This window comes from Protopterus annectens, chromosome 4.part0 (assembly GCF_019279795.1).
Source record: "Protopterus annectens isolate FY-2018-M chromosome 4.part0, PAN1.0, whole genome shotgun sequence".
Lineage (NCBI taxonomy): Eukaryota > Metazoa > Chordata > Ceratodontiformes > Protopteridae > Protopterus > Protopterus annectens.
The window spans coordinates 1,553,783,696-1,553,794,017 of record NC_056733.1 but is presented as its reverse complement, the minus strand read 5'-3'; positions in this window follow the sequence as shown (position 1 = coordinate 1,553,794,017).

Here is a 10,322-nt window from a genome sequence, read left to right as displayed (position 1 = left end):
AATCACTATTTCCAGAACTTTCCTGCAGTGTGAATGGAGTTTGATGCCTCTGTACTGTTGCCCACAGTTGTGGATGCCCCTATTGTTCTTGTACACTGGCACTAGTGTGTTTATCCTCCAGTCAGCTGGGATACACCTTTCTCTCCATACAGCTATGAGCACCCTCAGGAGTCATTTCTCCCCTGTCTCACCAAAAATCTTGATCATATCAGCTCTCGCCTCATATGAGCCCGCTGCTTTCCCCTCCCATCAATTTTCTTAGTGCTGTCCTTCTTCTGGGGTGGGCTCCTCCTCTTCTTTCATCATAAGCTGTGCATGGGGTAGTACAGTTTTTGTGTTTTTTTTCTTCATTTAGAAGCTGCTGGATGTATTCCTTTCATCCACCTTTGACATCCTGTGGACTGATGAGCAGGTTGTTGCTGGTATCCCTTATGAAGGGTGTCTGACTGTCTTCTTTATCTTTCTGTCTTTGCATTAACACATGATTGTGTTTCTTTTATGCCATCTACCAAGTCACTTTCCAGAAGCTGGTAGAATGCCTCTGATGGCATGTTCTTTGATGTTTGCAACAGCTCCTTACTGAAATGTCAGCACTCGAAATGCTGAGTGCCAAGAAGATGAAAAAAGACTGAAAACCCAAATAAGAATGAATCTCAAAATTTGCTCTTCTCATTTAAACATCTTTTTGCAGGGGAATCTAGCACCTCCTGCACAGCCCACACCACAGAACTTATACATACCAACTCTGAGAATGCAATACCTCTGCGAAAAGGGAGTATTGTGAGAAATAGCATCTCAGACTTAATGTATGTAAGTCTGTTCTTTTAAACAATCACTCTCTGTATTTAGTGACCGCCCTACAGGTCTTCACATTTCAAATGGCTATCTATTGCCTCTTTGTTAGCCAACCAGTATTCCTTCTTAGCCTGGTCTGTCTTTTCTGCCTCCCACTTTTTCCTGCACTACTTCTTTCTTTTGATGACTTCTTGGACTTCTGCATTCCAACACCATCTTTACTTATGTACTTTATTTTCATAACTGGCTCAGTCACATACTTGTCATGTGGTCCTCAAACATGCTGTTTTGAGGGATTGACATTCTTCTTCTCTACCTATTTCCTGTGCTTCCTGCACCTCTATACATCACATAAAGTGTAATGAGTCTCCAAGTTATTAGTTAAAACTGATTATGAGGCCAGCTTCCCCTTCTAATTGTGCGACTCATCAAGTGTTAGCCTGCAATCATGAAAAAAACGTGCAAAAGTATGAGAGAACAGCAAATGTTACACATCACTGTTCTCCTGTAAATGTTTTTGCAGTGTATATAGTCTCCCTATACCTCCTGATGTGGGGCCAAGCAATCAAATCCCAAATACTATATACACAAACTCCAAGATTGCCATAATTCAGAGAAAAGGGAATATTATCAGAAACAGCAGCCTCAGTCTTGGCATATGCAAGTCAGCATTTTTGATCATTCAGTCTCAGTGTTCCAAGATTTACACCAATAAGAACTGAGATACCAAATGGTTACCCACAAAACCTCCTACTTTGAGGAATACTTTGATAGTCACTAAACTACAGAATATTCACTTCACTGCATTTAATGTATTGTAATTGCCATCTCCATCTCTTCACTTCTGGTATGATATTAATAAATTATTTCAACTTCGGGGATGTTAACTGCCAGTTTAAGCCTCCAAGAAACTATGAAGTGGTAACTCGACATTCCCATCTTTTTCAGAATGACCCTGCATAATGTAAAACTCAATTAAAAATTTGCACTTGATGTGGAATGTCTGATTTGGGACAAACTTTATTTAAACTTGTTTGTATTTTTAAATTAATTAAATAGTCCCTGGGATTCTGCCTTCTGTGGAAAGTTGGGTCCTGGGCTGGCAGCTTAACACAGTAAAACTCCACTGTCAATCGTTCTGCGGACCATTGTTCTGCTGTGGTGACCCCTAACAAGAAAAGCCAAAAGGAGAAGAAGAAGATAATCCCTGGGATTCATTAACAATCATGTAGGTGCTACACTATGCCTACAAGATATAAGCATGAAGAACAGCAGCGCTAATTGAATATGCATGCTGCTCATCCCACCTACATATTTGAAATCATCTTCTCATGGCCAGCAATAGTGTTCATGGCCATGGAAAGGTACTTGCAAGAATGAGAACACAATGTAAACAAAACAGCTCACATATAGGCAATGCTCAGATAAGAGCACAAACTGTAGTTGAGACATATTAAGGGCAAGTACAAGGAAACAGTAGAGAATGAGTGGAAGTGAAATTGAAGAACTGATAAACTAAATTGTGTTAAAATGAATAATTAATGCTAAAAAGAGGAAATGTTTAAAGTGTACTCATATCCTGCAGGCAACTGTGACGAAGGTGTATAAGAAGCCTGTCTGATATAAATCTGGCAATATTGTTGCAATAATTAATGTCAATGACAATTTCATAGTTATACACGTAATTAAAAAATGACATGCTAATAAAGGATGTGATTGGGACATAAAGCTGCAGTGTAACAAAGGGATTGAAAATGTGATATACATGTTAATTAAATGTTAACTTGATAAATACAGTTAGCAAGGGCAGAAAATACTTTATGGTATATATGCAAAGAATGCAGAGAATCCAGTTATTGCATATGAGATGTTTATGCAGGAAATTTACATATGAAAACTGACAGCACCATTGTATTATCACAACATGTAGACACAAGAGCAAAAGGACCTTACAGCTGTAATGTCAGGTAAATCAGAAATGAATATGTTTTTGCAAAGTAATGACAGTGGCACCGGTAAGAACGGTATTCATAACCTATGAGCATGTAATAAGACAACAAGCGTTGTATAGTTATGGAAATGCTAAATGCCAGCCTAATAACCAACAACATACATGCAAGTCAAATAACAACACAGAGTGGATAACATGTCAGGGGTCCAGTTTTACCATTGCTGATTTGTAAACATGTCTGACATAGTAATACTTGGAATGCTCAAATGGAATTACAGGGAACAATAACACAGCAGCAATTCAACAGCAGCAAAACAATAGATCGTGTTGTAACAGAAGACCAATCATAGTTTGTAATGGTCTGGCAGCAAGCCATACAGTAAGAAACATTTATGGAGTCACTCATCTGGCGTTAAGCTGTTCAGTGTGACAAAAAGAATTGTAGTATTAAAGATATGTCTGGAGAAAAAAGTGCAATACAGTGCATAATTATCTTGGGAATAGGTAATATATATGAGCAAAGAATGACATAAGAGACATTTGCATCATGTTAGTTTCAAACACATGCCAGAACAGATATCAGAAAGATGCATAACACTCATGGTCACAAACAGAAATATCCATATCGGTCATATAAGAAAGAACACCCTTGATGTGCTTACAATAGTTTCCTACCATATAAGGTGTAGTAATGACCTATCTGATAGAAAAATGCCTGGAAAAGGAGGCCCTTTGAGTGTGCCATAAATATAGTGTGTGTTAGCCACTGCTGTCTGGCAGACAGATGTAAACAGATTTAAACACCTGCCTGTTACACAAGGCTTTCTTCAGACCTCTCTATTGACTGCATATGCCACATCAGATAGCAATGGAGACTGTCACAAATAACTGAACTGAATGTTTAACACATAAGTATGAAAATAATGTGAACACTTGGATTTATTCATAGTGGTGGAAAGAAGCTACATGTGTTACTGTCTACACAACACTGAGCATTATAATACGACATCTTCTTTGACAAGGAAGCTGTTTTTATCATGTAGGACACACACTGCCTTAGAATTGAACCACACTCTATCTGTGCAGGTGTACTATACAAGCCAGTACTCAATGCACATGCCACAGTATCATTCACAGCACGGCATGCCCTGAATAAACATTTAACTGTCATGCAGTCATAATCTGGGATGGCATATCATTGTTCAACATAAAAATGTATATGAATAACTAGATACAATGGAGTGTATGTAATGTTAGTACATTCATATAATGTTGCCACTGTCAGGGAATTGAACAGCCAGCAATGTGACTCTACTGACTAATGACATCTGGATGAGCCACAAACATTACAGTGGTAGTCTTAAAGCTGGTATGATAATCCACCTATGCTAACTTAGTACATCAGATGTACGTGTGGTAAACAATCTGTAAGATGAAGGGGATAATGGGGACTCTCACACTGTAAATGGCACATTATAACTGTGGTAGATGCCATCCATGCTTTACAGAATAAGGCATAACAATGCTAATAGGAACTGAATGTGGATGTTGAACACATGAGTATATGAGAGCAGATGATCATGATGTTTTACAGAATGAATGTACCACGGTAGAAATGTCAGTACAGTTCTGAGATATGTCATTATGTAAAGGCATTACATCATGTTATTGCTGCAAAGGCTGTGTGTGCCTGTAATTGCAGTAGTACATCAACAACAGACAACATGCTGTCATGGTTCATCATGTCAGAGGATAACACTTCCTACATTTGTTATGTAAGGAAAATTAAATTGAATGTCTTCACTCTGAACAAAAGCACTGCTTTGTGAAAAAATATCCTAGCTTTTAGTAAAAGGGATCGACATCCAAACATGTACAGAGCAAATGCGCTTGAGAACTGTGTTAGTGACATGTACAGTCACAATAACACTAACACAATGTAGTCTGAGCAGAAATGGACAGATTTCAAATAACTGCCAAAGATCCCAAGGTAAACATCATTGCTTGAATTGCAAGCACCACGTGACAATGTCAAGGTACAATTGAGACCGTGCACAGTTAAATGGATGACATCACTGCTGTTTATTAGCTGGATGTTTATGCTAAATATTGTACACAATAACACTGTACAGCTACACATCATATATGTCACCTCAGGATAGCATACACAGTATCAGTGTAAAAGACAAACACAGCTGGAATCAAACATCATACACACGTATTTACATGATGTGCAAAGCACAAAATCAAAGTCATGGAACGTGGGAGAATTCACAATCTAGATGTGACACACTGCAAGTATGTTAGCAGTATGCACTAATTGTGTGGCTAAAAAGTTATTTTCACCAGGGATGCTAGGATTTGCTAGTGTCACAGAATGTTCCTGTAATTCAATCTCATAATTAGAAGTATACATAAAGGTGGTTGTGAGTTGGCCAATGGTGTATAACAGTAATAACTGTTATACTGTTGAAGAAGTGATGGAATCGGACCACCTACATATCCATTTACACAATTTATACATCACATTATCAGCAGTCAGTGCCACAGCAGAATAATGATCAAAACTGATATATAGAGCATCCTTCAAGTGATATCATCAGCAGTGTATTGCCAAGGAGATGTATCTGGTAGTTTTACAGGGAATCAGCAGTTGTCAAAATTGCCACTGCAAATGTGTGTAAAAAATTCATAACTTCACTGGTAGTCACACTTATAGAACTTAAGCACTGCTGTATCTGAACATCCCACCTATCTAATTACACATTCTAGAGAATAGTGTAAGACATACAAGCACCTTCAGTTCACTTGCAAAGCAATGACCTCATCAAAGTGCTGAACCAGGGGTGCAGGCAGATAATATATTATTACAGCTGTGTGCTCTGACTGATACCAAACAAAATACTTGCTATTTGAAGAATTGAAATGTTCTCACACCTCCCCACTTAACAAATGCTTGTATCACTTTCCCCTATAAAACATTAAGAAGATATTTTACAACCCATTCCACTCTTATTGGAAGCATTAATTTACAAATTGGTGGACAAAGTATTGCTTCAAAAGGCAATGTTTTCATTGAGTAATGTAGGTTCATAGGTTGGTACTAAGCTATCGGCCCTAGGGCCTATACAAGCCTAAACATAACAATTCCCTGGCTATTCCTTTCCACACTACTTACTTCCCTGGACCCCTGTCTAGCAGGGTGACTGATGTGATCCCTGGGAAAACTTGTGGTTTTTAGGCTGGTCCTAGGCTAACTGCCTTTGTAGGCCATTTTAAGCCTAGCCACTTACCCCATGTGAGAATCAAACTCTGCACCTTTTGTTTGTAAGGCAAACACCTTAACTATTATGCCATCTTCCCACCAAGGCAGAAAATTGTACTCATTACAGCACAGACAATATGCATTGCTACATCCTTGTGTTGCAAAGAAGTTGTAGATTTGAATAATTGGCTTTGGGGATGGTGAAATCTTCCATCATTTTAAAACATTTATCCAGAGTAGTGGTCAATTGAACACATACTTAGTTAACGGTAAACACCCTCACACACACAAGTAGTCTGTGTTGTATATCAAACCTACTACCTATCTTATTATGCAATTTAGAAAGCAATGTACTAGTCACATGCCACAGGATAGGTCTGACTCTTAAGAGAAGAGAACAAACTTTTGTCAGGATGATCTCATCAGTTTGTTTTGTTTAAAATTGTTTAAGGGAGTTGTGTGCACATTTTATTCTATTCTTTTCAGGGGGAGTGAAGAGAACAGCAACCATTATACATACTTGCTCATGCATACATACATGTCTTCCATGGTGGGCACTGAACTACTTAACTAATTTTACAATCTTGAGATCACTGCATTAGTTGCAAACATCACAGGAAAAAGTCTGATTCTTAAGGGGAGAGAGTGCACTTTTGTCAAGATGATCAGTGTGCTTCACTGAGGATGTTTCTGTAAAAATTTGTATAAGGGAGCTGTGTGCACATTAAAATGCATTCTATTTAGGAGATGTGGAAAGAGAGCAACAAGCATTACACACACACACATCTTTCATGATGGGCATTGAACCTCCTACTTATCTAGGTTATGCAATCCAGAGAACACTTTATTAGTCACAAGTGCCACAGGAGAAGGCTGAGTCTTAAGGGCAGAGAGTGAATTTTGTCAGGATGACGTCATCAGTGTGTGTCATACAGGCTGCTTCTGTAAAAATTGGGATAAGGGATTTGTTAGAACAGTTACATGTGTTTTCCTTAGGAGAAGTGGATACAGCATCAAATGTTATATACAGTCTCTTGCACACAAGTCTTCCATGTTGGGCATCGAACTTCTAGAGAACAATGCAGTAGGTAAAAAAGCTACAGGAAAAGTCCAACTTATAAGGTGAGAGAGTGTGCACTTTTGTCAGGATGACTTCATCATTTTGCATCATATAGGATATTTCTATAAAATTGGGATATGGGATTTGTGAAAACAGTTAAATGCATTATTCTTAGGAGAAGTAGATACCGCACCAAGTGTTACACACAAGTCTTACATGTGCAGCATTGAACCTCCTGCGATATAGCTACATGATCTGGAGAGCACTTCATTCACCAAAGGAAAAGACAGATAATACCTATGTGAAACTGGAAATTGGAATAATTGTAAAAAGCAACATTTGGAAAAGATGGTACAATGCATCAGAAGTTGTACAACAAAGGCATATGTGTGGACATGACAATGTAACATCACTATGATTGTCACATGTAATGACATACTTTTATAATTAAATGTAGATACTGACCATACTGTACATTGTGTTACTGTGAGGGACATTGACATGTTCCACATAATGGGATGACATACACATTGACTGTTGCTCACCACTGGATTATCAATCAAGCATTCCTGTTACTATATGTTGGCATTTGTTACCCAGTACCAGCCATTCTGCAAATGCAGAGGAGGAAGATTAATGCTACAAAAGGGAGAAGTTCCATTTGTAGGGTGACATGGAGGCAGGAAAAAAGTAAATTATGACAGAAGACGGATAATTGTGAGTCACAACAATATGTAGCCAACAGGTACATAAAACTTAGTGTAACAATAACACTCAGCAACACATAGCTAATGGTTGCATTGGAACCCTTTAAATTAATCAAAAATCTATCTACTCAAGTGAGCCTGAAATTATTTTTCCACAAAGGAATTAGTATGTTGCAGTATTAAAATAACACTATTGAGGCACACTGGCATCTTAATGAAGCAGAAAGGGTAAACAGAGAAAGCTAGAGACAGATTCAGAGAGGAATACCAGCAATATGTTTTGTGACACATGTAGGAGCATCTCTGTGGTGTTTTGGTCTTACTTATTAAAGGATCATTAACCTCTCATGCACTGTAAAATAAATTGCTTCCTATAGGTACAAATAAGGAGGTAAGACAGTGCAGTAAAGAGTGCAATAAACATGATTACCTATGCAGGATAAGGCTGGCTTAATAAGTCTCCCTGTTGGGGATGCACTGCTTTTGAACATAATACCTTGCTGCACCGTTCCAATGTTATGTTAAGGAAATATAAAATGTTTTATATGCAGAGAAATATATGCACCTGCTGTTAAATATATGATAGGAATATAAAATATCATGAAGTAATAAATTGACATACAGCTGTCATCAAACATATGACATTATGCAATATTCAACTACAAACAGGGTAATTCCCAAGGCATGCCATATAGGAACAACTACTTTAATACATCCAGCAGCCCAAGAACTCTTACATTAACTGTTCCTCAGTACTGCCTTTAGTTTTTGATTATGGTGTATTCACATATTTAAACACATTTGAGTGAAAGTATCCAGACCACTGCAGGTTAAATTGAAATCTTCAGCTTTTTCAAAAACATGTCAAACAGTGTTCACTGTCACTCAGCAATGCTGAGATATGCCAAATTCATAACAAATTCCAAGGACATAAAGTGAAATCTTTTCCATGAGTAATTTCTGGCCATGTGTGATGTGTCTGAATGTATTTTTGACCAGATTAAATATGTGAAAAAGGGAGTGGATAGGACACACTGCTGAAAATATGGTTAGTGATTAGAGGGTAGGACACGGGGAAAAAAACAAGAATTTGCAGAAGGGCAACGAGACAGCACCATAGATATTCACTTCTTCACAACATAAATGTACAATTGTACAGCAATTTCATGACTCTGAAGAGTCACCACACCAGTGTTAGGTGACAACAACAGAATAATGTTTTATGGCCAATCAGAGCAAATTAATTGTGTCAAGATGGCATAGAGGCAAAGCAGAGAGCTATGAATATGGCATTGATTTTTTTTTTATTTTCTTGCTGAATTGGTGCCCATTTTTTGGGTGGGGATGTAGGGAAAGATGGTTAGTAATGAAAGTTAGGATAGCTAGGATAGGTGAGGAAGAACCCATAAACATACAGGATGTACAAGACAGACAGGAATGGTGATAGAGACATAAGGTTTGGTGATACCATGACTGGAGATAGGAGACATCAGAGATGCACCCAGATCTAGTCTGTCAACAGTCTGACTCTACTCCTCATCCATAGAACTCTCATCACTGTCTACTGCAGCAGCTCCCTGGGTCAGTGTTGGATGAGCCATCATCACTGTATTGCAATGCAGGACCTTTACAACCTAGCTGATACATGCACCAAGGCCCCTCTACAATAAATCCTCCAGCAACCCTGTCAGTTCCTAATGGGTGACAAAATTTCCACCTCCACTACTACTACTGCTCCAGGAGGGTACCACTGTACAGGTAGCCAGGGCTGAGCTACCAGATGTACTTGGAGCAGTTAGATCATGGGTTGTGAAGGCAGCACTGACAGGTTGTGACCATGAAGTACTGGGAGTCTGAGCTGCCATCTGTGGAGGTTTGGTGGGTTGAGCCGCAGTGGTTGCTGTACCTCTCCATGCTGTTGATGATTAATTTTCAGTTTCAAGTTATGGAAACAACAAATTATCAATAAATAACCCCTTCACCAGAAAATTAGAAAGTAAGCATGGGGGAGACAAAAATACATAATTAGATACATGGCATGTCATAATACTGTACATTTTAAATAAACTTGGTTTGGCAATACATAAACAATTACTATAATTTACTACTGCACACTTTTGCAATATCCATATATGATGGAAAGGTATCAATGTGCCATTAAGTAAACAAATCTCATTGCTATGATGTGAGAAACATCAGTCTTTAATTCCTTATGAAGAACTGGAATTATGCATTCTAATTTAATAATTACAATTAACATAATGTATTTCTTCCTGACATACTGGTATTAATAACTTATAAATACTTACCCATTAATATAATGTAATTGTTGCTTCTGCTTACTAAACCCACACACAGTAAAGGTGTTACGTTAATTGCCTACTGCATGCAGTAACAGTTATTGGGGGAGGCTAGCATGCATGAGCTGAAGGAAGAGATATGCCTGTGTGAGATGCTAGTGCTTGACAGAATGAAAATAATACAGTGGCTTGAATTTTACTAGCGACATACTTACCCCATGCCTCTCTTAGTGAATTAATCTCG